The sequence below is a fragment of the Dasypus novemcinctus genome, chromosome 3 (assembly GCF_030445035.2).
Source record: "Dasypus novemcinctus isolate mDasNov1 chromosome 3, mDasNov1.1.hap2, whole genome shotgun sequence".
In the NCBI taxonomy this organism is placed as follows: domain Eukaryota; kingdom Metazoa; phylum Chordata; class Mammalia; order Cingulata; family Dasypodidae; genus Dasypus; species Dasypus novemcinctus.
Genome location: NC_080675.1, coordinates 35,512,997 through 35,536,570, shown reverse-complemented (window position 1 = coordinate 35,536,570; position 23,574 = coordinate 35,512,997). Strand labels below are relative to the sequence as shown.

Here is a 23,574-nt window from a genome sequence, read left to right as displayed (position 1 = left end):
GCATGTATGAGAAGTTCATTTCTTTTAATGGCTAAATAATATTTCATTTATGTATATACCACATTTTGTTTATCCATTCACCCATCCATGGACACTCAGGTAGCTTTCCCTTTTGGCTAATGTGAACAATGCTGCTATGAACATTGGTGTACAAATATCTGTTTGAGTCTCTGCTTTCAATTCTTTGGGGTATATATTTAAAAGTGGAATTGCTGGGTTATATGTTAATTCTATGTTTAACTTTCTGAGGAACCATTAAATTATTTCCTCCAGGGGCTGCACCATTTTACATTTACAATGACAATGTATGAAAGTTCCTGTTTCTCAATATCCTTGCCAACAGTTGTTCTTTTCCATTTTTAAAATAACAGTCACTCTAGTGGCTGTGAGGTAATATCTCATTGTGGTTTTGATTAACATTTACCTAATGGCTAATGATGTTGATCATATTTTCATGTGCTTATTGGCTATTAGCATATCTTATTTGGAGAAATATCTACTCAAGTCCTTTAACCATTTTTTTTTAAAGATTTATTTATTTCTTCCCCTTTCCCACCCCTGCCATTGTTTTGTGCTTGCTGTCTGCTTTCTGTGTCCATTTGCTGTGTATTCTTCTGTGTCTGCTTGTCTTCTCTTTAGGTGGCACTAGGAACTGATCCTAAGACCTTCCAAAGTGGGAGAGAGGCGCTCAATCTCCTGTGCCACTTCAGCTCCCTGGTCTGCTGCGTCTTTTATTGTCTCTCCTGTGTCTCTTTTTGTTGTGTCATCTTGCTATACCAGCTCTCCACACAGGCCAGCACTCCTGTGCAGACCAGCATGCCATGCAGGTCAGCACACCGAGCATGGGCCAGCTCTTTGCTCAGGCAAGTTCACAACGTGGGCCAACTTGCCTTCACCAGCAGGCTCCAGGAACCAAACCCTGGATCTCCTATATGGTAGATGGGAGCCCAATCGCTTGAGCCACATCTACCTCCCTTCACTCATTTTTAAAATAGGTTGTCTTTTTGCTGTTAAGTTATAGGAGTTCTTTATATAGTCTTGATATTAAACCTTAATAGATATATGGTGTCCAAATATTTTTTTTCCCATTCTGTAGGTTGTCTTTTCACTTTCTTGATAATGTCCTTTTATGCACAGAAGTTTTAAATTTTGGTGAAGTCCAATTTATCTAATTTATCTTTTATTGCTTGTGCAATAAAAGAATCAATTGCCTAATAAAAGGTCCTGAAGATATTCCCTTATGTTTTCTTCTAGGAGTTTTATAGTTTTCTTTTGCATTTAAATACCCAGTTTTCCCAGCACCATTTGTTGGAGAAACTATTCTTTCTCCACTGAACAGACTTGACACCCTCATCAAGAATCACCTGGACATACATGTGTGGGTCTGTTTCTGAACTCTTAGTTCTATTCCATTAGTCTCTATGTCTGTTCTTGTGCAAATACCACAGTTTTTTTTATTACTGTAGTTTTGCAATAAGTTTTGAAATCAGGAAGTCTGTGTCCTCCAACTTTGTTCTTCTTTTTCAAGGTAGTTTTTTCTATTCAGGGCTACATATATTCTTTTGTAAAAATCAACTACTTCATAATTTTAGTCTGGTAGAAAGTAAGCCACCTAAAATTTTCCTGGAGCGAAGTATAGGAATGTAAAGTATATAACTATAAATATATACATAATTATGAGATGTCTAACAAAAGGTAAAATAAACAATCACATTTAGTTTATAAATTTAAAACTCTTATTAAAAAGAAAAAATTTTTGAAATTAAGTCTGTCCAGTCCAATCTGGGATGAACCACAAGCTTTTCAAGGACCATTACAGAACCACAACTCATTGTTATGATGGTTTTTCTTCCTAGAATTTCCTTTTCCCCTCAGTTATGCTTGCTTGCTTTTCTCAGTTCTATAATCACAATACCCTAACTTTAGGTCACTCTCAAGGATGAGTTATAAATGATACTGGATAAGACACAGCTTCAGAAAATTCATTATAAGGAGATTAAAAAAAACTAAAGTATATATTTGATATAACTAGGATATACAAAACACTCTCAGGAAGCTTCACCCTGAACCTAAAGATTGTTTCCCTGTTTGTTTTTTTAAAGGACCAAGTAGTTAGCCAAAATGGTAAAATTATTCCAATTTTTACATCAGGATTAGTTGGATCCAAATGTAATGACATATAAACTATAATATAAAATCATAGGAACCATTTTGAACATCTGAAGGAAAAAAAGTACACTTAAATTACCTTAAACTAGTCAAATGTCCTTTTTCTGGATAATTGCAGCTCACGAAGGGGTTATGTCCCAAAGGTAGCAATGAAGTTAAAAAAATTACATAAATTCAAAATTATACTTAAGAATACCTGAAACCATCCATAAACTACACTGCTGTACAATCCTGCAATAGATCCAACTCAAACATATTTTTCTTCCTAGTAATGAACAGTTTGTTCTTCTTTAAGAACACAAATGAAGTAGAAACTGATTTGTGTTTAGGGACTATGTTGCAAAAAAATATCGATTTGACCTAGAACCACATAGCATACTCAGACAATTGGAGGCACATAACAGTACAGGGCAGAAATTTACTGAGTAAAAGGCAGACAGAATCACCTATACTTTAATCCTCACTTTTATTTTACTCTTTTCTGAACACACACAGTTGAATGTGAATATATACAATTCTACTATACTCTTCTTTGTCACTCTTCTATTCCAGAATTAAATAGGGAAAGTTTCAAGGAAAAAAAATGCACTGACTGTCCATCTGAAAGAAAAAAAAAAACCATTTGTTCACGCACCAGAATCTAAGCTGAAATACCAAATTAAATCATCATGACAGTGATAAAATATTACACCAAAAGCATGTTTTTGTACTTTCTTTGATTTCTACTATTTCTTAGGATGTCGGGTTTTCTCTCAAGATTTAGAGTGAAGAAAGAATTCTTTATTTGATCAAGTTAAGTAAATGAAAAAAATGTAAGGAATCTTAGACTCTCAGCATGGCTGAAGGAGTTAGAGGTAGGTCATCTAGTCATCTCCTGCTCAATCAATGAATCCTAAGAATTCTGGATTACATTAGATACTGGTCTAACTGGAATAAATTAAATAACAGGAAACAATTTACAACTTATTAAATTATATCACTGGTTCAATGTTCCACCTAGGCACTGAGCCAAATGAACAGCAACAAAGGATGGTTTTATCACCAACAGCTAAATAAATATGTTCTATACTTAACTTACAAGACTAATAAAATTCATCTTAAAAGTTCATAATCAGTTTTGTGAAAAAACAAAAGTTAACTTATAAACATACTCATGGAAAGGTATTCATGGAAAGGCAACCCCCTAAGATTGTGTATAAATAGGAATGTATATGTTTTTTTTGTCTATGTACTTTATGGGGCCAGAATCTTTAACTTACATTAAAATCTCAAAGGATTCTGAACCTACCCCAACCCCCCAAAATAGGAACCACTGTTTAAACAGTAGTCCATGATCCTTATACATTATCTGACTTTAATTCTACGTTTCTGCCTTATAATTTTCCCACTCACTTTGTCCACAAAATTCCTTCTTTTGTTTCGATACATGGATTCTCTAATTTTCACTCCTTAAAGAAAATAATGGAAAATTACAATTTTATAAAATGGGGAAGGACTCTGCTTACATAAGACTGCAGTCAAGGTGGTTTCAAAAGCTGAACCTACCCTGTGTTTTATGCATGGTTTTTCTGTAAATCCCGCCCCCCCCCCGCCAACTTCTCTAATTAAAAAAACAAATTAAAAAAGTTTTTAGAAAGCTGAATCTGAATTTCTTTAAGAAACTTTTTTTTTTAAAAAGGGCTATCTTTTCTGAGAGATTTTCTTTACTTTACAAAACCAAATTTCATTTTTAAGTTGGTTACTTCCAGTCAGTTGGAAAATAATTGATGAGCTGAATTTACAATTCAGCCTTACTTAACTTTTAAGGCATGAAATATTTTACAGATAAAAATACATGTGGACCATCACCCCTAACCCCAGAGCACACCTACTGGCTTCATTAAGACAGTGTTACTTCAAGGATCAAACCTTAATTCACAGAACAAAATGATATTGCTCTGATTTAGCAAGGACTGATTTAGCAAGGAACATCTTGATGAAAAGGGCAGAATTGCTGAGAATGCTAGCCTACTTTTCACACTGACTTTCCTCCTCTAAGCATCTGTCAAATGTGGGATGAGAAAAAGGTGCTGGAATATGGAGAGGCAGACTAGAATAAAAATATATTTAGTTCCAAGAATTTAAAAGAGAGAAAGAAATGCCACTGGAAAACTTACATAAATAAGGAGGTTAAAAACAGCTCTGCTCCCTTTTACTGACAAGTATCATCACAAATTATCTACACAAACAGCTTCAACTCTTTAAACGCCTCTAATCTGGTCCCTTTCCCCTCATCCCTCTTATCGAAGCCATCAAAAAAAGACTTCCAATATATATCTCAAATCTGTCCATTCCAGTTCATCTCTTCCATCAGAACCTTGCTCCAAGACTATTTATACCTGACCTGGACTAATTAGTATAAACTACCAATTAGCATTTATTTCTATTTCCTCTATTGTCCCCTCTCTCTTATTGTTTTCATTTGCCTTATATAACTTTGTCGAACCTTTTATTTTTAGCTTTTCTGAATTATTTTAAGTGTGTCTCTTTATAAACGACATAGTTGAATCATGTTTTGTAATTCAACTTGAAGATTTTTTCTTGAATAGGTCAGTTAATAATAATAAAAGGCTACATCTTTTAAATTCTGTATATTTGCAAACTTAAAATCACACTTCTAAATGGTCATAGTTTAAAGAGGCAATCATAATAGAAAATTTTAAATAAATTTACAACTTAAAATGCTTTATTAGAAAATAAGCCTAAGAATTGATGACGTAAGCATAAATCTTAAGAAATCATAAAAAGGAAAAAAGAAAAATCAAAGCAATTGGAATAAGATTCTACTCCCAGTAGCATCAGGCTAGATTATTCACCCAGTTCTCCCAAAGAAAACTAGAAGTGAGAGACAAAATTAAGGAATTACTAGCGCAATACCCAGGGAGGTAAATGGCATAATGAAATCGCTTCTGTCCTGCAGACATGTGCCTAAGTTACAAACTTGAGCCTCAGTTTTGATGGTTTCTTTGGAGAGAATACAAGTCAAAATTCAGGGCCCACCCAACAGGGAAAATCTAATACATAAGATACCCTTCCCCTTAAAGTTGGGACACCAAAAAGGTTTCATCCTCAAAGAATGAACCAGAATTAAACCCAGCTCATCCCTACATGTCACTCCCAAGGATTTCAAGGAAATTTGCATTCCTATTGCAGAATACATCAAGGATTCTCAAGAGATTGTAACCTCAACCAAGCCATATACATATTTGCAACCTCAATGCATACCATTTCCACGGTTCAAAATACCTCAAGGGAGAATTTAAAGTCCCTAAAATTTTAATGCCTTGAAGAACCTGAATAAAAGAAAAAACAGAGGCAACTCCTCTTGAAGCAATATACTCTCTCTCATCTGGGAGCTCAAAAAATACCTACAAATAATTTTTCCAGTGAAAAAATAAGCAGTTCACAGTCAAAATCCCACTCAAATTCAAAATCTCATAGAATAAATAAAAATAAATCTATGTCCAGCCATAGCATATGAAATTTCAGAAATACAAAGAGTTCAAAAGAGAGTTAATTAAAAAAAAAAAAGTCACTCAAAAGAACTATTAGACAGCTGATTTATCAATAGCAACAACAACAACAAAAAAATAAGAGACTGGAATCATTTCTTTCAAGGGCTAAAAAAAGTAACTGCAACCTCATAATTCTATAATTAACCAAATATCTGCCAAAAATAAGGGTGAAACATAGACAATTTCATATTTTAAAAAAAAAAGTGTTTACTATAAAAATTTCATTAAAGAACATGCCTAATAAATAAATTAAATGCATGCATAGATTAAAAACTACAGAGATCTTGGGCTCAAATGTAAGGTATTCTTTATTTAAATTTATTTAAATGGCTTTTGAATTTCTGCATTATCTTTACTCAAGTTAGTTCCCACTCAAAGATATTTTTGCAATTGGTATAAACTTACTATTAGTTACTAATCACAGGTATTTTACTTTAAGTTATAGCAATAGTTGGTGGAACACTTTAAAATTATAATAGCTGCAATAAACAAGTATGTGTAAAGAGAATATGATGAATGCATGGATGAGTTCTGACTAGTTGAATGTGCAATGATTCAGGGGTCAGGCGGTAATGCACATTCACAATAGTGTAAGATCTGATAACCAAGCCTGCAAGTGGTGAAATGTTGCTAACATTTTACATAATATGTAAGGTTTGTGGTTCTTGAAAATTATCTGTCAACATTGCCAAAACAATGTCTCCTTAAAAGTCGCCTGAAAATGAGACATTTATTCTGAATACAGGTTGTGCTGACAAGGGGAATAATAATAAAAGGCTGAAAGGATATTTTTAGTGGACCTATGTGTGGTTCTTATATATGCAAGACTTCGTACATGTGTGAATAAGCAGTTGCCCAGTTTGCTTTACAGTAGAGCGAAACTTAATTAGATGTTTTATGATTCCCTTTACCTCTAACTTATCCAAATTTAATATTGGTTTATCCAAGTTTTATGATATGTTACACTGCTGTCTGAACTTTTCTTTATTCAAATTTCCTAGCACAGAATTGGAAATATTGGTCATTTGATTTACTGGTTATTAGGAGAAGATAATACTAATAATTATAGCTGACACTAATTAAATGTTTACTATGTGCCAGGCACTGTTATAAATGTTTTGTACATATTAAATCATTTAATCTTCACAATCACCCTATCTATAATCCTATTACACATAGGAAAACTGAGGTACAGAAAAGTAACTTTCCCAATGTCACACAACAAGTAAGTGGAGAACTAGGATTCATACTGAGGTAGTCTGGCTCCAGAGCCCAGATCCTTAATTACTATACTATATTTCATTTCATAATATTTAAAAGACACATAAAATTATTATGAAGGACCAAAAAAGCCACCCTTAAAAAGCATCATTAATTAAGGTTAAATAACAGTTAAGCAAAATTAGTAAAGAAACAAATTATCATAAATTGATACTTCACAGCTATTTCAAAGTTTCACGGCCATGATTAAAAGTTTCAAAGTTGGACAGACCTGGCTCTGAATGTTGACTGTGCCCTTTACAAGCTGTGTGACTTTGGACAAGTTTCGTAACTTCACCAAGCCTCAGTTTCCTCATCTGTAAAATGAGAATAATAAATACCTCATAAAGTTGTTGTCAGTAACATAATTATTGCTGCATTATTACACTGTTATATCAAGTCCAAACAAGACACAGGTACACAAAATAAAAAGAGAAGGAGGTTCTCTATTGGCCCCAGAAAAACAGGACTTTATTACAATGGTATAACAAAGATGACTATTTCAAATCACTGCCGCAACTTTAATACCCACACACTAATGTAAAACCTTAATCTTTTCTAATACATAACAACTCATTTTCCTAGATAAAAGTCAAATGCCTAAAGATAAATTACTGGATCTTTGAAACAGAAAACAATTCATATACATAGAAAGAGAAAGACAGACAAACATTCACTATCGTTTGTTCAGAACTCACACAAACCCCAGTCCACCCATATCCCTATTAAGACTAGCAGTATTCAAAGGGCCCAAAGCAGGAAGAGTTGTGTCAAGAAGGAGCCATTCTATACTGGTAAAAAAGATTTTTTATGACAGAAAAATAGAAGGGGGATTAAAAAAGACATGTTATTAGGTTGGAAAATGGACCCAGGGGTCAATGGAGTTCAAGGGAAACTTACTCAAAACATTAGAGAATCTCATGTTTAATTCCAAAGCCATATATCACTCCGCTTCATATAAACTAAAACAAAAAATTCTACTACATAATCTTGGAGGATTTACTGAGGAAATAGTACTTCAGCAGAATGTTAAGAATCTATTTGACTTGGAATTTATTGTCTTGCTTTGTAAATTTCCTAAAGAAAATATATGGTTGGCAAAAGAGTAAATATTACAGAATTACAACTACAGAACTGGGCTTTAGCTTTTCAAAAATGGAAAATGTTCCCAAAGACATTAGCTATTCAGCTGCATAGTCAAGATCTCTAATTTATCAAGAAAATTATACACAGGCAGAATTAAGCTGTGAAATGTATTTGAAGTTAGAAAAAAGAACTAGGAAGTATTTTAATTTAATAAGGCAAATCAGATAAAATATTTACGTAACACCTAAAGTGTGCAATGCAATCACAATCCTACATATAGAATACAGAGGTATATAAAAGTAATCTCTAACCTCTAGGTTCTTGAACTCAAGGAAGGGATTACAAAATACTGGAAAATGATGGAACACTGCAAATGCTTTGAGAGAGGCACAGCTTGCCTTTAAGACAGGGATGAGATCACTGGGTTGGAGTGGGAGGAAGTGAGGTGGGATTCTGACAATCCTAACTTCAGCATATAAAAACAATTTAAATCAAAAGGTTTCCTTCTGTTTTCATGAAGGTGTATATTGCCTTTTAGCTACTATTAAGATGGAGGGTGGAAGATAAAAATGTACTAAATCAAACTTAGAAAACATTTTCAAAAAAGAGTTCACAATAATAGCCCTATCTTCACCCATTTACCTCAAATATAGAATCTAATACTAAGAAACTAAAGAAAATTAAGAGTTAAGATTTGGAATAACTGAGGCTAGTCACTCATCCACTTATTAATACTTTATAAACTTCTAAAAAAGAGAGAGGCACAAAATTTATGGTGGGAAACAGATGTGGCTCAAGCAATTGAGTACCTGCTTCCACAAGGGAGGTCCCGGGTTCAGTCCCCAGTGCCTCCTAAAGAAGACAAACAAACAATGAGCAGATATCTAGCAAAAACAATAAGCAAAAACAAATGAGCAGGGAGCAGATGTGGCTCAAGCAGCTGGGCACCCACCTCCCACATGGGAGGTCTCACGTTCAGTTCCCAGTGCCTCATGAAGAAAAAACAGACACAAGCAAAAAAAAACCAACAAGCAGGTAACGAGTAAGAACAATGAGTAAACAAATGAGGGAGTCATCTTGGGGCACGGGGGAAATTATAGTAGCAACCCAATTATCCATCAACATACGAATGAATAAACAAACTGTAGTGTTTCCATACAATAGCATATTATTTGGTCATAAAATGGAATGAAATTCTGTTATGTGCTACAACATGGATGAATTCTGAAAACACTAAGCTAAATGAAATAATCCAGACACAGAAGAACAAATACTGCATGATTCGACTCTTACGAAATATCTAGCCTAGGCAAATTCAGAGACATAAAATAGATGTGAGGTTAATCAGGGGCTAGGGGTTAAGGGGAACAGGGAAGTATTGTTTAATGGGTACAGAGTTTATGATAAGGATGATAAAAAATTCTGGAACTAGATAGTAATGATTACAACATTATGAATGTAATTAATGCCACTGAATTGTATACTTAAAAATGGACAAAATTACAAATCCTATGTTATATACATTTTATCACAGTAAACTAAATAAAATACAAAATTAAAAATTGAAATTACAGGATGTGTATTAGTTATCTATTGCTACATAACAAATTACCCCAAAATTTAATAGCTGAAAACAATCAAATTCTCTCTCTCTCTCTCGCTCTCTCTCACACACACACACACACACACAGTCACACATAGGAACCCTAACAGTTTGTCCACACCTGTCCCTAGCTCCAGAAAAGGAATTTATCATATGGAACTTTATGATAAATCCTTTAAAAATTTTATTGAAGTATTTTATATGAAGATAAAAGTGCACAAATTTTAAACATATAGCTCAAATAATTTTCTCAAAAAATCCCAAAACAGGGAAGCGGACTTGGCCCAATGGATAGGGTGTCCGCCTACCAGATGGAAGGTCCAAGGTTCAAACCCTGGGCCTCCTTGACCCGTGTGGAGCTGGCCCATGCGCAGTGCTGATGCGTGCAAAGAGTGCCATGCCATGCAGGGGTGTCCCCCACGTAGGGGAGCCCCATGAGCAAGAAGCACACCCCATAAGGAGAGCTGCCCAGTGCGAAATAAAGTGCAGCCTGCCCAAGGATGGCGCTGCACACATGGAGAGCTGACACAACAAGATGATGCAATAAAAAGAAACACAGATTGCCAGTGCTGCTGATAAGGATAGACGCGGTCACGGAAGAACACACTGCAAATGGACAGAGAGAGCAGAAAACTGAGGGGGTGGAAGGGCAGAGAAAAAAAAATCTTTAAAAACAAAACAAAACAAAACAAAAAACCCAAAACAAACACAAACTAAAACACCACAATCATTAACTACCACCCAGATAATAGAACATCATTAGCATGCCAGAAGTCCCTTTCAGTGTTCCCTGGTCCAGTCATTACCCTCCTTGACACCACCAAGGATACCACTATCTTCTAATATCATATATTGTGTTATGCCTATTTTTTAACTTTATAAAAAAGAATCATATAAAATGTCCTCAGAGGAGTAGATGTGGCTCAAGTGGTTGAGCACCTGCTTCCCATGTATGAGATCCCAGGTTCAATCACCAGTATCTCCTAAAAAGAAAAAGAGAAAGAAAAAAAGTCCTCTTTTGTGACTTTTTCACCCAACATTATGTTTATGAGATTCATCCATGTTGTCGCCTGCAGCTGTAACTTGTTCTTTTTTTAAAAAAAAAGATTTATATTTTATTTATTTCTCTCCCCTTCTCCCCCCATCCCCTGTCTGTCTGCTCTCTGTGTTCACTTGTGTGTTCTTCTGTGTCTGCTTGTGTCAGCAGCACCCAGAATCTGTGTCTCATTCTGTTGTGTCATCTTGCTGCATCAGCTCTCCGTGTGTGTGGCGCCATTCCTGGGCAGGCTGCACTTTTTTTGTGCTGGGTGGCTCTCCTTACAGGGCACACTCCTTGTGCGTGAGGCTCTCCTACGCAGGGGACACCCCTGAGTGGCCCGGCACTCCTTGCACGTTTCAGCACTGTGCGTGGGCCAGCTCATCACAAGGATCAAGAGTTCCTGGGTTTGAACCTTGGACCTCCCATGTGGTAGGTGGATGCCCCATCCGTTGGGTCAAATCTGCTTCCCATGTAACTTGTTCTTAAACTTAATCAATTCTTGTGGGTATGAACCCATTTTAAATAGGACCTTTTCATGAGGCTACTTCAGTTAAGTGTGACCCAAATCAATCAGGATGGATCTTAATCCTAATACTGGAATCCTTTATAAGAGAATGAAATTCAGACATGAGCAAGAAAAAGCCACAGAAGCAAGAAGCTGAAATCAATGAAACCTGGAAGGGAAATACCACCAGACACTGCCAACTGCCTTGCCATGTGACTGAGGAGCCAAGGATCAATAGCAGTTGGTTTTTAAGACAAAAACTAAACCTTTATGATGCCTTGATTTGGACATTTTCCTGGTCTCAAAATTATGGGCAAATAAAAACTCCCATTGCTTAATCTGAACCATTTCATGGTATTTCGTTTGAGCACTCTAGGAAACTAAAAAAACCACTGAAAAGAGATAATGTCCACATACCTGCTGTTTTACAAGTCAAAATAAGTTGAACTGTCACTATTACTTGCTCCAGGATCTCAATCAAATTATTCACTAATAATTAGCTACATTTCCACTGATATCTGCATTTAGCAGATAAGTATTTCTTGGAAGGAGGGGATTTCAACAATACAATAAAAATGTTCTGTTTAAAGGAAAAATGGGAATATTTTACAAAAATCCTATAGGATAATTTTGTTAAATAGCTCATCAATACCATTAATAATCTGAGTTTTTAAGAATAACACCAGTTTAATAATATGAATTATATCTAATTGTTAAAATGACTTAGTAAATATTAAAATGACCATTTTTATAAAATAAAATGGGGTGGGGAGAAGGGGAGATAAATAAATAAATAAATCTTAAAAAAAAAGAATTAGGATTTTTTCTACATAGTCAATATTTCCTTCCCTACTTTACTTTCTCTAAATTATAAGAATAATTATTTAATGATTTCTATAAATAATGAGACCAAGTGGTTCAATCACAACTTAGATATATGAAACGAAGATTTTAATTTAGGATTTTTAGGATATCTTTATAAAACTTCAAACTTAGAGAAATTTCATGATAATCATCAATTTTTACATTTTGCTTTATCATTCTCTCTGACCCATGTGAGAATAAAGTACAGACACTGTGTCCCTTAACTCCTAAATATTTCTGTGTGCTTTTCCAAAGAATGTGGAAATTCTCTTAGATAACTTCATGTGAGTTAACCAAATCATTATCACCTCAGTGTTAAATTTTCTATTATATAATTATAGTCCATACTGAAATTTCATTAATTGTTTTAAAATGGTTCTTTGGGGTTATTTTTCACCCAGTCCAAAATCCAACCCAGGATCCCACACTACAATTGGCTGACATGTTTCTTTAGACTCCAGTCATCTGGAATAATAGTTCCTTGGTCTATATCTTTTATGACTGATATTTTTAAAGAATACAGAGCCGTTATTTCCTAGAATGTCTCTCACTTTAGGTTTATCTGATGATTTTTCATATTTAGGCTGAGCTTATACATTTTTGGTAGGAATATCACAAAGTAATTCTGAATCTTTCTCACTGCATCATCTCAGAAACCATTACATGTCAGCTGGTCCCATAATTGGTGATGTTAACTTTGATAACTTGGCTAAGGTCATATCTGCCAAGCTTCTCCACCGTGAAGTTACTGTTTTTACTATTGTAATAGGTAAATATTTTATAAGGGACTACTTTGAGACTATGTAAATATCCTGTTCTTCATCAAAATCTCACTCAATAGTTTTGGCATAGGCAGTTACTTGTGTGAATCAAGGACTTTTACAATTGCTCCCAAATGGTCACTTTCTAACTCCAATGTTTCTACATTTATTTGTCATTGTACTGTAAGAAAGAATCCCTTTTTTACCTATATTTATTTAATTTGTATGAACCAGTGGATTCTAATTTTTTCAATGGATAACTGTAATTTATTTTAATGTACAAATTTTTCTAAATCTAGCAGTGGAACCCTCTTCAAACTGGCTCCTCTTTCTTTTGGTATGCCCCCATCATTCTTTGAATATTTTGTTACTTTCTGATACAACAGGATGCTCCAGAGTTATCTTGTACTTTCCCTAACTCTGTTCTTCCTGGGATCAGCCACTTCTCCAAGGAGTTCTGATTTCCTTTTTTAGTGGGGAATGATTTAAAAACCAAGATCTGGGTGTTAGGTATATTCATTGTTACTGAGGAGTCACTGCTTCCAGGTTCTCTTAGCAAACAAAGGCCCTCTTATACATACATATACACACATATATGCACATACACATGCATTCACATTTGTACATACATATACTCACATAAGAAATAGATATGCATGTATATATATATAACATATTTCTCTATTCCTTATATAAATAGGTATTAAAAACCAAGAGTTCATACTGATAACTTCCGGCTCAAATCCAACATTATAGGGTTCATTCTAAACTTCCCTCTTTCCATACATAAAACTCCCTTCTCCAACAATTAAAAATATGGCTCCCACTATCCTTATATATACTTACTCCTTTGTTCAATCTTAGACAGAAAATAGTTTCAGAATTTCTAACTCACCCCATTACAAAAAGCCAGCCTACAAACTAGGATTCATTATCTGTTTTACAGTTCTATTTATCATTAGTTTGAGAATATAGGATGCTCAAAAATTACTTGGGTTAGTCATCTTTCCTGTCAGTGTTACTTGTTTGAAATACAGTTAGATTCATGTGTTTCTGTCTGCATTTTAGATTGCAGAATTTTATACCTATCCTTATTGGTTATATTTTCTGATTTTTTTTTTAGTATCTAAAAAACATAAGCATGGAATGTTCTTTGACATTCTGAATTGACGTAATACATACTGCTACCAGGGTTCTCTCTCCCAGAGCTTGCAGTAGAATTTTATAGTTTAGGAAGTACATTTCCCATAAGGAATGAGCCTTTCTGGAGCAATACTTACACCCCAGCCCTTCTGCCCCATTTTCTGAGAATTACTGTCAGGATATAGAAAAAAGGGTGAAATGAAATGAGTGAAACCTATTCCAGCAATCTCACGATTCAGTACTTGTAAGCTATTTTCAAAACTGCTCTCCTTAGAGAGATGCCACAGGGCAGAAGATAGCAGGACCCAGTGAGTAGAATTCCAGTGTTCTAGGTGTTTAAGGTACTTCAGGAAACAAAGTCTTCATGAACTTACATTCTATATGGCAAAGACAAACCATAAGCATAAGTAAATTACATGGTTTAGTTAAAAGATAAAAGTTATGGAAAAAGTTGAACAAGATAAAGGGGTTCAAGTATCAGGTTTGGGAAAAAGGGACAAAGTACTAGAGTGTTCAGAGTAGGTCTCATTGAGAAAGTAAAGCTTCCTTCTGTACAAATAGTTTTTTTTTTAGGTTTGAAAATATCAGAAGAGAAGAATAGGCACTTAATATTCAAGTTGGTACCAACCCTGTGTCTATGAGTCCAGAGAGAGGTCATCAGAAAGAAAAACATGAAATATTTTCCTTCCTTCTTTCAGAATCTTATGCCAAAATTTGGGAATGTTTACATTATTGTTTGTTTTTTTTCTCAAACCAGCTCCTACTTTATAAATAAATAAACATTTCTCCTGGATTCTGGCAAAGAATTTTCCATCAATTTCAGAAATATTATATTTTTATTTTTCTTCATATTGTTTTGGTGGGAAGTTAGTTCAGGAAGCATCAGCACTGTTTTAGACCTATAAACTACATTAACTTTATTCCAATCCAAATTATACTATCACTTCCCTTAGTTTACAATCAACTAAAAGATTAAGACACCTAATATTTCTCTGTTGTGCTGTCATGTCATTCAAATCCTTAAAAAGTAAGTTTGTTTGAAATCAATTGTGGAACTTTATAATAATCAGAGGTAACATTTAATCAGCCTTTGCTATATGTCAGCTATTGTTTTAAGAGTCTTATATATATTATTTTATACTTCATAATAACTATCATTACCCCCATTTTAAAGATCAAGAAATGTAGACAGAGAGGTTAAATAACTTGCTCAAAGTTACACAAATTCTAAGTTAAGTTGCAGAGCTGAGATTGAAAGTCAAGTAGTTTGTGCCACTAATTATTATATTAACTTTAAAAATCTTTACATTTTGCTTATTAAATCTTATCTTGCTATACTATATTTAGCCAATCCAGTCTTTAGGGACTTCAATTCTGTCATCCAATATATATACTATTTTTCAAAGCTTTAACTTAATATTTGATCAGCCTGTTATGAAGGGGTCTAACCAAACTATTATAAAAAATGTGAAAAGACTCAAAGAGTATCAATATTTATGACATCCCAAAAAGACTTCTTTCTAGAATCAAGTAGGCAATGGAACCCATGTATATTTGTCCTTTATGTAAGGCATTTTATCTTGTTTACTCACCCACCTTCAAGCAAACCACATTTCTAAATCTTATTCAAAAATGTATCTCAAAGACTATTTGCCTCCTCCAATATCAGACAAAAGTATCTGAGAGGTGCTTCGTAAATTTAGTTCTACAAAGTTTTTTTAAAAGGGGGGGAAGGAGTAGTTTACCAAAAAAAATTTAGTATTTTTGAAAACATAATCTGAAACTGGAAACCAGAAAACATATATGATTCATTCAACAAATTATGTAGGGTAGGTACTATTTTAGGCTCTGGAAATATGGCAGAGAATGAAACAAAGTCTCTACTCTTATGTTGGTTGCATTCTTTTTAAGGAAATAGACAAAATAACAAATAAATATTTCATATTTCGTTGTAGTAAGAGCAATGAAGAAAATTCAAGCAGGGTAAGGTGTAAAGAAAGTATTGGGACTGAAGAATAGGGGTGGAAAGGAAGAGGCTCTTTTAAAATAAAATGGCAAAGAAAGGCCTCTCTGATTAGGTTATATCTGAGCAGACAGATCTGAAGATATTGAGGAAGCATGCCCTAATAGATAGCTGGGAGAGCGCTCCAGTTAGAGGAACAGCAAACACATAGGCCTGAGGCAGAAGTGTCTTAGTGTGTTAGAGGAATAGCAAGGATATGACGTGGCCACAGCTTACAATTTAGTAGTAAGCCAAAGGGATGCTGATGTTAAGTATCAGAAATTTGTTGGCTTTTTTTTTTTTAAGATTTATTTATTCCACCCCCACATTCCCCACAACCCCCCTGTCTGCTCTCTGTCCATTTGCTGTGTGTTCTTCTTGTCTGCTTGTCTTCTCTTTAGGCGGCACCAGGAACTGATCCTGGGACCTTCTGGAGTGGGAGAGAGGTGCTCAATCTCTCACACCACCTCAGCTCCCTGGTTGCTGCGTCTTTTATTGTTTCTCCTTTGTGTCTCTTTTTTGTTGCATCATCTTGCTGCGCCAGCTCTCCACTCAGGCCAGCTTACTACACGAGGCAGCACTCCTGCACAGGCCAGCCCTTGTGCACAGGCCAGCATTCCATGTGGGCCAGCTCTCTGCTCGGGCTGGCTCGCTGCACGGGTCAGCTTGCCTTCACCAGGAGGCCCTGGGAATTGAACCCTGAACCTCCCATATGCTTCCCCTGTTGGCTTTTACAAAGGGTATTTTTTGGGGGTAAAAGCTTACGATTACAAGGCCCTAAAGAGTCCAACTCAAGGCTGCTTTCTCACCAAAGTCTGTTGCCACATGTTGAGGCAAGATGGTAGGCAATGTCTGCCAGGTCTCTCAGTCCTTCTTCCTCTTAAGGCTCTGTAGGCCCAGCTTCTTCCAATCTCAGCTGTAGGGTGGCAGAGGGCTCATTTCTTTCCAGGTCTCATCAGCCACTCAGCTGTTTTGTTCTCTTCAGTTGCAAACTATCAGGCAAAATAGCTCATCTCTCTTCCTTGGGCCACAGGATCAAAGGTCTCTCCTCTTGCGTGTCTATGGAGCTCTCCTTCCTGTGAGTGTCCGTTTATATCACCCCAAAGGAGGCAGGGACTCAACCCTAGCTATACCTTACTGACATAGCCCAGTCAGAAACCCTAAATTGATTTTATCAAGGAAATTTAATTGGAGGCTCCTAACCAAATCTAATACACTCAAAAGGCATCATATCCAGAGGAAGAGACCAATTTATAAACATAACCTCTCTTTTGAGGATTCATAAATAATCTCAAACTGCCACACTAAGTGAGAAGAAGCAAAGAAATTAAGTCAAAAAGAAGCCAAGTACTTCACAGGGGTATGTAAGGACTTGGGCAATTATTCCCAGTGAGAGGGGAAACCACTGGAAGGTTCTGAGAAAAGGAATATCTCTAGATTTATATGTTACAAATATAAAATATTAATATATTTATTTTGGCTACTATAGTATTATAAAAAGATCATAAAGCAGGTAACCAGTTAGGAAGCTATTTTAAAATTTCAGGAGAGAGGTGACAGAGGTTTAGAGCAGAGTGAGAGCAGTGGTGATAGATAAGGGACATGGTATACTTCCTATAAATGCCCAGCTCCAATAGGGACACGTCTAGAGCAGCAGTTGTAACAGAAATCACCAAAGAAGTAATCCAAACTCACTTTCCCATATTATTCCAAAGCAGAAGGACTCCACATATATTTTAAGGGTTGAGCTGACAGGATTTTGCTGATGAACTGGATGTACAGAGGTAAAATACTGAAGAGTCAAAAATGACTCCAAGTTGGCTGGCCTGAGCACACTGAAGAACAGAGTTGCCATTTACTAAGATGCAGAAGACAGAAGGAGAGGCAGTTTGAAAGGGGCAAATCAGGAGTTTGATTGTTAGACACCTGATAATTTATAAAGGTTTATAAATGACATATATGTCATATGTCAAACTAACTTTTAAAATACAGGAAGATGGCATCAAAATAGGTAGGCAGGACTCAACTCTTTCACAAAAAACAACAGAAAAAGACCCAAAAGCTATCTGAAGGACCTGCTTTGGGGGTCAGCAGGCCATGATAGTACTAAAAACTCCTAGGAGGGTGATGGACAGAGAGACAAAGAACCTAAAACAACAAACATGAGTTGCCAAAACCATGCAGTGGCTAGGAAGGGTTGCCCTCCCCCACCCTAAGATATTAAGCTGGGGAAAAAACCCTGGCTCACTGCACCTGACTCAGAGGGGAACAGATATCTTCCACCCTGTCAGCTGTTACAAAGGGAAAAGGGAGAGGGGATCTGGGGGATTTTCTTCAGTGAATTCAGTCAGCAGAGCCCACTTTGAATCTCAACTCTGTTCAGACCAAAACACAGGAAAGCTGAGATTGAAACACTTCCCTCAAATGGTGCACCAGTGAGCTCCATCTGCTGATTGGTCTGGAAATTTCATGGACAAAAACCCATTAGGGATTTCTCTGTACCAAAACTCCTGGGAGAAAATGTGTGTTCCATTAGGGAGTCCTGGCCCAATTTTCGTAACTTAAGCTGGGCAATATTTAAGACTTCAAGTAAGTTGAACCAAATACCAAAGAAGACCTATAAGGGTAAAAAAACAATAGGCAAGGGAGAGAAATTGGCCATCAGAAAATATTCACCAATATATTCAGATGCCTAGAGATGGGCAAAAAATTACAAGTCATACTAGGAAACAGGAAGAGACAGTCTAAAAGGAACAAACCAAATATCATGAAGAGATACAGTATTTAAGACAATTAATCAGTGAAAATCACACAACTATCCTAAATCAATTCAAAGAATGGAAAGAAAATATGACTAAAGAGATAAAGCATATTAAGAAGATACTGGGTGAAAATAACGAACAATTCAAAAGCCTATGAAGAAAAGTAATAGACCTTATGGAAATGAAACACACAAGATTAAAAAATACATTAGAGGCATATAAGAGTAGATTTGACTTACTCGAAGACAGAATTAGTGATTTTGAAGACAGAACATCTGAACTGGAAAAGACAGGAGAACAGAAAGAGAAGAGAATGGACAAATGAAACAGGGTCTCAGGGAATTGAATGACAACATAAAACACACAAACATATGCATTACTGGTATCCCAGAAGGAGAAGAGAATGGAAAAGGGGCAGAAAGAATATTTGAGAAAATAAGGATGGAAAACTTCCCAACCCTTACGAAAGACAGAAATATCAATGTCCAAGAAGGGCAATGCACCCTAAACAGAATAAATCCAAACAGACCTACCCCAAGATACCTACTATTTAGAATGACAAATACCAGTAATAGAGGATTCTGAAAGCAGCAAGAAAAAAGCAAAGCATCACATACAAGGGAACCTCAACAACATTAAGCACTAACCTCTCATCAGAAACCATGGAGGCAATAAAAATGATGATGTACTTAAAGTACTGAAAGAGGAACACTGTAGGCAACACAGAAAGAGGAATTCTGTAAGCAGCAAACTATCCTTCAGAAATGAAGGTGAGTTCAAAGTCTTTACAGACAAACAAAAGCTGATAGATTACATTACCAAAAGACCAGAATTACAAGAGATATTAAAGTGAGTGCTGCAGCCTAAAAGGAACAAACGAGGGTGAGAGACTTGGAGAACAGTGTAGAAATGAAGATTACTAGGAAGGGTAGATTAAAGGGTAAGTAGACAGACAACAGTACAACATGACAACAGAAAGCAAAGGACAAAACTGATGAAGAAATTAATGACTTTACACTAACAGCACTGAATATTAATGGCCTGAATTCCCCAATCAAAAGACACAGACTGAAAGAAGGATAAAAAAAATATATGAGCCATCTACATGTTATCTACAAAAAACTCACCTTTGATGTAAGGACAGAACCAGGTTAAAAGTGAAAGGCTGGAAAAAGATATTCAATGGAAATAGTAACAAAAAAGAGTTGGAGTAGCGATACTAACAATAGACAATATAGATTTTAAGCACAAAACTGTTATAAAGGAAGAAAAAGGTCATTATATAGTAATAAAAGGGGCAATTCACCAAGAAGAAATAACTATGCTAAATATTTATGCATCTAACTTGAGTGCCCCAAGATACATGAGGCACACACTGGCAAAACTGAAGGGAGAAATAGATGTCACTACAATAATAATTGGAGACTTCAATACCCTGCTATCAATATTGGATAGAACATCTGGACAGAGGGTAAGAAAAGAAACATACAGCCTGAATAATATGATAAATGAACTAGACCTAACAGATGTCTATAGAGCATTACACCCCAAAACAGCAGGATATACATTCTTTTCGAGCGTTCATAGGTGCTTCTCCATCACAGACCATATGTTGGGACACAAGACAAATCTCAATAAATTTTAAAAGATTGAAATTATACAGAAGACTTTCTCTGCTCATAACATAAATAAGCTGGAAAACAATAATGGGACCAGAAAAAGGAAAACTCATAAATATATGGAGATTAAATACATACTCATAAATAATCAATAGGTCAAAGAAGAAATTGTAAGAAAATTCAGCAAATATCCTGAGACAAATGAAAATGAGAACACAACATATGAAGACCTATGGGATACTGCAAAGGCAGTGCTGAAAGAGAAATCTATAGCCCTCAATGCTTACATTAAAATAAAAAAATGAGCTAAAATTAATGATCTAACTGCACACCTGGAAGAACTGTTAAAAGAACAGCAAACTAATCCCAAACCAAGCCAAAGGAAAGAAACAGTAAAGATAAGAGCAGAAATAAATGAAATCGAGAACAAAAAAAATAGAGAAAATCAACAAAACCTGAAGTTGGTTCGTTGAGAAAAACAAAACTGACAAACCCTTAGAGCAATAAAGACAATAAAAAAAAGAGAGAAGAGGCAAATAAATAAAACTAGAAACAAGAAAAGAGACATTAGCACTGACCCCACAAAAATAATAGAAATCCTAAGAGGCTACTATGAATGACTGTATGCCAAAAAATTCCAAAAATGTAGACAAGATAGACAAATTCCTAGAAACACACAAACCACCTACATTGACTGTATTAGTCAGCCAAAGGGGTGTTGATGCAGAAATCTGTTGGCTTTTATAAAGGGTATTTATTTGGGGTGGAAGCTTACAGTTACTAGGCCATAGTAAGTTACTTCCTTCACCGAAGTCTGTTGCTACTTGTTGGAGCAAGATAGCTGCTGACATCTGCAAGGGTTCAGCCTCCCTCTTTCTCTGAAGGTTCTGTGGTCCCAACTTCTTCCCATATCAGCTGTAGGCTGGGATTAAGTCTTGTCCCTCTCCCAGGGCTTGTTTCTCTCCAGACTTAGTTGCTCTGCTCTCTCCACAAGGCCAGCTGTAAATTATCAGGCCAAGAGCTCATCTCTCACTCCCAGGGGTCTCTGCCATGTCTAATGGAGCCTTCTTTGTTTCCTCACATATCTGCTTCTCTGTGTTCTTCTCCTGTTACTTACCAAGTTCCAGTTCAAAACTCCAACCTCCCTTCTCAGTGGTGCAGAGACTCAACATCCTATTGGCATGGCCCAATCAAAGCCTAAATCATTATTTAATCAAGTAAAAGTGAAACCTCTGAATCCAATATGCCCAGAAGAAAAGACCAGTTCACAAACATAGCCCAATATCTATTTTTTGGAATTCATAAATAATGCCAATCTGCTATCCTGACCCTAGAAGAAATAGTAGACCTCAACAAACCAATCACAAGTGAAGAGGTTGAAACAGTGATCAAAAAACATCCCCAAGATGAAAAGCCCAGGACCAGATTGCTTCACAGGTGAATTCTACCAATCATTCAAAGATGATCTAATACCAATCTTGCTCCAGCTCTTCCAAAGAACTGAACAGGTAAGAACACTACCAACCTCATTCTATGAGTCCAACATCATCCTAATACCAAAGCCAGATTAAGATACTACCAAAAAAAACCCCCAGAAAATTACAGACCAGTATCTCTAATGAATACGGATGCAAAAATCCTCAACAAAATACTTGCAAACTGAATCCAAAAGTACATTAAAAGAATTATATACCATGATCCAGTAGATTTTATCCCAGGTATGCAAGGGTGGTTCACACAAGAAAATCAATTAGTGTAAAAAACCACACTGATAAACTGAAGAAGAAAAATCACATGATCCTCTTGACTGACATAGAAAAGGCATCTGACAAAATACATCTTGATAAAAACACTCCAAAAAACAGGAATAAAAGGAAACTTTGTCAATATGGTAAAGTGCATACATCAAAAATCTACAGCTAGCATTGTACTCAATGGTGAAAGACTGAAAGCCTTCCTACTGTGGTCAGGAATAAGACAAGGATGCCCACTGTCACCTCTGTTTTTCAATACAGAAGTTCTGGTTAGAGCAATTAAGCTAGAAAAAGGAAAAAAGGCACTGAAAAAGGAAAGGAAAAAGTAAAAACTTGCAGTATTTGTTGATGATATGATCCTATATCTAGAACATCCTGAAAAATCCAAAACAAAGCCACCCGAACTATAATAGACTGGTTCAGCAAAGTGGCAGGATACAAAATGAATATGCAAAAATCATTCGCGTTTCTAGACACTACTGATGTGCAGTCTGAGAAGGAAATCAGAAAAAAAATTATTTTTGTATTAGCAACTAAAACAATCAAATATACAGGAATAAACTTAACCAAGGACATCAAGGACCTATATTCAGAAAACTACAAAACATTGCTAAAAGAAATGAAAGAAGAATTAAATAAATGGAAGGACATTCTATGTTCACAGATTGGAAGACTAAATATAAAGTGTCAATTCTACCCAAACTGATTTACAGATTTATAGATTCAATGCAATCCCAATAAAAATCCCAAAAGCCTTTTTTTGCAGAAATGTAAAAGTCAATTATCAAATTTATTTGGACAGTTAGGGACCCTGAATAGCCAAAAATGTCTTAAAAAAGAAAGAAGTTGGAGGACTCTCACTTCCTGATTTTAAAGCATACTACTTAGCTACAGTGGCAAAAAGAGCATGGTATTGACATAAAGACAGACAGATTGACCAAAGAAAGCAAATCGAGAACTCAGAAATAAGACACATCTACAGTCAAATGATTTTTGACAAGGCTGTTGAGCCTTTCCATCTGATCCAGAACAGGTCATTCAATAAATGGTGCTGGGAGAACTGTATACCATATACGAAAGAAAGAAAGAAAGAGGACCACTACTCACACCTTATACAAAAATTAATAAAAAATGGAATATGGACCTAAATATAAATGTGATAACCATAAACCTCTTAGAAGAAAATATAGGAAAACATCTTTAAGATCTTGTGGTAAGCGATAGTTTCTTAAACCTTAAACCCAAAGCATGAGTAACAAAAGAAAAAAATAGAGAAATGGGGCCTCCTCAAAATTAAACACTTTTTAATTGACAAAGCACCTCACAGGACTTTGTCAAAGGGTGAAAAGGCAACCAACTCAATGGGACAAAATATTTGGAAATCACGTGTCTGATACAGGTTTAATATCTGAAGTACAAAAAGAGATGTTACAACTCAAAAATAAAAAGACAA

The 23,574-nt window shown here is 35.6% G+C and overlaps 2 protein-coding genes across 4 annotated transcripts in view; both read right to left on the bottom strand.

The window, feature by feature from the left end:
- NUMB (NUMB endocytic adaptor protein) overlaps positions 1–23,574 on the bottom strand; it is a 231,673-nt gene that overhangs the window by 90,738 nt on the left and 117,361 nt on the right. The window lies entirely within an intron of this gene.
- HEATR4 (HEAT repeat containing 4) overlaps positions 2,617–23,574 on the bottom strand; it is a 216,331-nt gene continuing 195,373 nt past the window's right edge. Inside the window, exons 20-23 of the mRNA XM_071213803.1 lie at positions 8,879–8,921; positions 7,216–7,300; positions 3,562–3,617; positions 2,617–2,769 (exon numbers count right to left, since the gene is read on the bottom strand). The gene's annotated coding sequence lies outside the window, so the exon portion shown is untranslated. The remainder of the gene's footprint in view (positions 2,770–3,561; positions 3,618–7,215; positions 7,301–8,878; positions 8,922–23,574) is intronic.